Source organism: Armigeres subalbatus, chromosome 3 (genome assembly GCF_024139115.2).
Source record: "Armigeres subalbatus isolate Guangzhou_Male chromosome 3, GZ_Asu_2, whole genome shotgun sequence".
In the NCBI taxonomy this organism is placed as follows: Eukaryota; Metazoa; Arthropoda; class Insecta; order Diptera; family Culicidae; genus Armigeres; species Armigeres subalbatus.
In genome coordinates, this window is record NC_085141.1 from 112,076,114 (window position 1) to 112,082,113 (window position 6,000).

General features: G+C 37.6%; 1 long non-coding RNA gene across 2 annotated transcripts; it reads right to left on the reverse strand.

Annotated features, from left to right (window-relative positions):
• Window positions 1-1,582: 1,582 nt before the first annotated feature.
• Window positions 1,583-2,512, reverse strand: LOC134224354 (uncharacterized). Of its 2 annotated transcripts, XR_009982922.1 has the most exons (3): window positions 2,465-2,512; window positions 2,159-2,321; window positions 1,583-2,040 (listed from the first exon to the last, which is right to left on the reverse strand). It is a non-coding gene; the product is annotated as an uncharacterized LOC134224354 (long non-coding RNA). The 2 variants fall into 2 exon arrangements; XR_009982921.1 differs by lacking the exon at window positions 2,465-2,512 and having other exon boundaries at window positions 2,159-2,458.
• Between the last annotated feature and the right edge of the window lie 3,488 nt (window positions 2,513-6,000).

A 6,000-nucleotide genomic window follows, 5' to 3' on the forward strand; every position in this document is an offset into this window, starting at 1 on the left:
TTTACACCGGTGTCTACCTCGAGTTTTAGACGAGCAAACCGTTTGAACCGAAAGGAATTTGACATATCGGATCTTCTAGATTTAGCAGAGATATCTCTTAGACATGAGAACCACAATTCTTCTAGACTTTTGCTAGATATGATATAGATATTGATACCTAATGATTCTTCTTCTTTTTGTTACTTTTTATGCTTCCTTTTGTACAGTGAAAACATGGAATCATTTTAAATATTAATCAGTGGATATTTCTTTTTATTTATTTTGTTTTTCATAATATTCAACAATATGTAATATTCATTTACTGTTTTCAGGCAATGTTATAGCGTATATCGAGTTATTCGTCAATCCATAGTTGAAAAATATCGGACATGTGAATCCGGGAACATTGTCATGAAATATTCCGAAGATAACTTTCTGAAAAGAAAAAAAACATTCAGTAATACTCAATTTCATACAGCATCAGAATTGTTGTTAAAAACCACAGCAGTAAATAGCTGAGAAGAATGGATACGTTTGCATGCGTTTTGACAGTTTTTCCATGGAAAAATTGTCAAAACATACGCAAACTTATCCTCTGCTCAGCTCTTAAGAATTATTCAGAAAGCATCCTGCAAAATTCAGAGAAGTTTCCTGGCGGTAAAGGAAGAAAATGGATTGCTCATTAAACTCAAGGATTCCTGAATGAATTCCGAAACAAATTCTAACCTTTATCTGCGGGAATTTCTTCGGGAGTACTGCTGGGTTGGCTTCGGAAAGATTTTTTAACTGTGAACATTGTGGGGATTCCTTCGGCAATCCTGCTGGGAATCCTTCCTAGGAATCCTGATTCCTTTGAGAATTCTGCAAAGATTCCTTCGTGGATTTCTTTAAGAATCCTGGGGGGATAACTTTGGCAATCTTGTGGCAATTCCTTCGGGACTACTGCGGGAGGTTCTTCTGGAATCTTGCTGGTTTTCCTTCTGGAACACTTCCGAGATTTTTTTCGGGAATCCTTGAGCAGTTCTATCGGATATACTGCGGTGATTCGTTCGGCAATACTCCTTTAAAAATTCCATCGGGAATTCTGCGAGGAAATCCTGTGGAGGTTCCTTCGGGAATGCTGCGGGACTGTATGTGGAAAACTGATGAGATTTCTTCAGGACTTCTGCGGGAATTTTTCGGGAGTTCGGCTGGGATGACTTCAGAAATACTGCGGAGATTTTTCAGTGCGAACACTTTGGGGATTCCTTCGCAATCCGGCACAGCGCACTACGGAGATAAAAAAAATGGCGACGAGAAAAAAACACGAGGGAAGTTATTTTGACAGCGCTATAACCGTTATTGCCGTTTCGGTTTAGCTCGTCGAAATTATTTTAGGCGAGGGGATCGACGAAGGGTGTGCTTTCGGCTAGCGGTTTGAAAACAATATGGTGATAATGCTCAAATGTGCAATGGATAGAATGAAACCCGTAGCACATTCATGGGTTGGTGTCTAAATAAGGTAGATTCCTGTGAGATGCTCGATTTCTTTCCATGTGGCTTCTTCTTATTAATTTTGTTTACATTGTGTGACTTCTGATGGATTTTATGGCGCGTAAAAAAATATAAAAAAAATGTTTTATTTCTTATATAGTACATGAAAACATTATGATTATATGCAAATCTGTAAATAAATAATATAATTTAAATCATGACCATATCCGTTGTCTAGGTAGAAGTTTCTCCGCTACAAATTCGATTGTCGTGCACTTGAACTGGCGGTAGAAGTAATCATCGCATGGAATGGGAATCCCGTTGGGTTGCTTTAGATCAGATGGACGTTTGCAGAACTCTTCGGTATCATTACGGCTGATGGGAAGTCTTTGTTTTTTCGTGCATGCTCCTGCTATACTACACATTCTTGTTCTGTCGCGGCCACCACCACGCCATTCACGCGACGATACTTCCCGGAGGGCCCTTGACTTGAGTAAAAAAAACGTTGAATGCACTTCACGTAGCAAGGTCTTGGTGGCGTCGATGAATAAGAGACGCGTTTCGATCCATTTGTATGAGCGGCCATATCTAGAAGGAAATAAAAAAGACAAATATAACTGCCAATTTTCTCGTAAGAAATTCTTAGATCTTACTTAAATCTTTCTATTAATCGTTGAATTGATAGAAAAACTTAAAAATAACTTACCCGAAGAGGTAAGTTGTTCCTAAGTCGGAAAATTCAGCTACCGGTCCCTTGTTTCTCTTTTAATAATTACTGCATATCTGATCCGTGACATTCACTAGATATCTCCATTATTCCATCGGAATTACAGCTGGATATTCGTCCGAATCACGTTTCTGCACGCAAACTGCAATTGCAAACGGAAAAGATGGCGTCGAGATCCAATGCAAAAGTACAAGTGAAAAATTCTCCCGGATCAAACGAAATCAATTTAAAATTTGCCGGATAAAATGTTAAAACAATTTTCGTTGACCGAATCACCAGAACCACCTTCGAACTGCAGAACTGTGGACACTCGACTTGGTGACAAAATATGGCGACAAAAAAGCGCGAGGTTTTGACAGTTGAGCCGCTTGATTGTTTGGCAGTATTAGTATACCGGTAGCACACACACATACACGATCATGCTTTGTTCAAGGGCAAGATGAAATTGAAGCTTGGCTAAAATGGTTTGCGTCCTATTCAGGTAGATTCCTGTTCGCTTTTAGACATTCTTCCGTGCGGGTAAGCGTGAGGGCGGATTTGAGTGAAAGGAACTGCATAAAGTGAGTTAACAATAAGGCATTTTATGAGACGTTTCGCGGTGGCCCGATTATGCATTTGCATTTACTTCTAATGTTCTGTTTTGGTATGATTCTGCGTGAACATTCCGTTAGGTCCGAACACAAAATAATGTTTGAAATGTTTTACTTTTCATTCGAGTTTTCTTCAGCATTTCATGCTTAGAATGGTATGAATAATCTAACGACACGTTTTAAGAATCACATGCAAAACTTTGTTCTCAAGCCCTGGTACACTCTGAAAAAAATCTATACTATATAGATTAAAAGTCATTCTAATTGGCTATTTGCCTGGTTGACCCCGCCTTCGTTTAGGTGCACACTATACAGCGTTAGTATAACTTTGATTTATTGGGCGTATAGTATAAGTTGACTTTAATCTACATTAGTTTTATCTCATTCGGTTGGCATTTTAGATGGATTCTGCATTGATTAGTTGTTTTGTTTCGCTTTGTGGAAATGAAAGAAAATGGAAAAGTGATCTTCGATAAACTTTATTTCGTGTTAACATATTTTCTGAAAACAATTTCAACACAAATATCAGAATCACACAATTTTCGGGCACATCATCACATTTTTCTTAAAAGAATACTTAAAGCACAAGCATAGCTCCCCATAAACTGCCGCTTCCATTGAATCCGCCGCGTTTCGGGATCTGAAGCATTTTTGCGTACCATGCATGTACTGGCCTTATGCCACGGTATTACTAGTACTATTTTATGAAAAAGCGTTCTGCTTAACTCAACGCATATTTTCTGAAGCAGCATCCTTTTTCTTCCGGCCTAGCGCCCGACATTACCTACAAAGAAATTTTTCAAAGTTATGTTCTGCGGAATGCCAATAAATAGGGGAATAGTATGATAATATTTGTGCAGAATAACTTACCTTTCATGCTATTTATTTGCGTTGTTCTTGATATAATGATTATTTACAGGCAAAAGATAAGTTTTATTTTTTGCCTGCGGATCGTCCACAATTTTTTTCACAACATGGAGCTGGAGACAAACTGTCAACACCTTATACAGTGGAACAAATACTTTCATGTTAGTCGGTGTCAGTTTACTTTTTATTCTATGATAGTATACATTTTATACTAAGCAATAAATAAATCGCATAAATAAGAAAATAGTATAGATTTTATTCTATTGATGGTTTTTTAAATTTCTGAGTGTAGATGAAAAGTAAAACAGGCAGAATTGATGATGGGACCCTTCGGAATGTTCAGCGCGAAATTACCAAACAAACGGGCTCCCACTGATTGTCAAAGTAGATGAACACGAGAAAAACAGCTGTTTCGATCTGTCTCATAAAATGCCTTATATATAATATTAACGCATTTGCCCAAAAGTACACGCGGCGCTCCCCATAGGAAACGACGCACCGCACTTTTAGCTGCCCGTATACTCGATTCTTATGGGGAGATAACATTGCGGCGTTTCCTAAGGTGCGGTTGTTCCTTTCAAACCCGAAACGCCGCGTGGAATATTGTGCAAATGCGCTTTTGGAAACATTACAACAGCCGCGCGGTGTATCGTATTGACAGCACCCTACAATATATATATATATATATATATATATATATACACTCAGAAATATATTTATACTAAATAGTTTAAAAGTCATTCTAAACGACTATTCGCCTGGTTGACCCCAAGCTCGTATTCAAACCTACAATACTGTCATAGTATAAATTTAAGAAAAACGTTCTTTAGTATAAATACGCTTTATTAATGTTTAGTTTACTTTCGATTTGTCTATAGTTTCTAGGTTATGTTCGTTTTTCTTTATTTTTTCTTATTGGAAAAGTTAAAATGCAAGGATAGTTTGTACACAGAGAAAGTAATTATTATTTTATTAAAATCATGCAATAAAATACACAAATGTTCGCACAAATGAGACTTGTAAATGAGAGAATTGCTCGGGAAGCCCACCGGAGCTAAGAAGTCGGAACCTATTCGATTAACTGGGGGTGGATGGGTACCGCTGGTCTTGATCCTGTGCTGAGCTGTCCTCCAACAGAACATCGAGTAACAGCGATTGATGACTATTGTAGACCTCGGCCAAAGCATCCGGCTCGTAATCAATTGTCGCTCGTTATCTTTGTCATCGATCATGCGCTTCTCTAGGGTATAATAATCGAATCCAGTTGTACGATCCTTTTTCGGATAATCGACCGAAACCGCTAATAAATTCCGGAAGGGAGAAATTGCACTGTTGCATGGATATTAAAATATGTGCCATTCGCGATAGCGGCCGTGTCCATAAACAGAAGTGCCTGTTTGCCCAGAAAAACTATCATGGATCGAGCTTTGGATGCGGTGTTGGTCCGTTTAACTAGGAAAAAGAGCTCGGTGAACAGCTACCTGGTGCTAGCCGGGAGGTTATAGATTTTGATTTTGCGCCTGAATCTGAAAATATTTTTCAATTTAGTTTATGTTTGTAGTGCATTTGGATCAAACTATCGATGACAGTCTAGGAGTGAACTTTGAATAATACTACTTACAATTCCACCGGCACCGCTGTCTCGAAGCCTTCCAAGCGTACTCAAATTTTGCCGCTGCGCAAGTTCTCTCCCTGTTGGGACGATGTCGGAGATTGCAGCTCCTGGAGCTGGAGTGACTGGCAGTGCCATTATCTTCTAGTTAAGATGCTTTTCTCCCAATGGTAATGGCCGCAAGCCTACACCTTTCTCACAAAAATCTGTAATTTCTTCGCAACAACGCTATACGACTCAACTGGGTGAATCAAGTAAATGGAAGAGAATATGAAATTTCGCAGAAGACAAAATTCTACCTAAAATACTGCTGCGTTAATCTGACTTAGTATAAAAAATAATGTGCGAAAGTATACTTTTTAAACTATGCAATGTATAAACGTCAAATATGACTAAAAAGTTTAATTTCAAATCCATTACGGATTTATTTCATTTCTGAGTGATATATATATTACACGCAGAAAAATGAATTGTAGAAACAACAATATTCTGGGTTGAATTCAACAATAAATATTGTTAGCTCAGGGCTAATAATAATTTCCGTTTGAATCAAACCATAATATTGTTGTTTCTACAATCAAGGATTTTGTTGCGTTATTGTAAAAACAACAATATTATTGTTGAAATAATTGTGATTCAATTGTTGATTTAATGTGTGAATATGATTGATTCAACAATGGAAAATTGTTGAAATAATCATATATGTATGTATTTATATAATTTCTATTTTCGAAAGAAATCAAAAACAAATT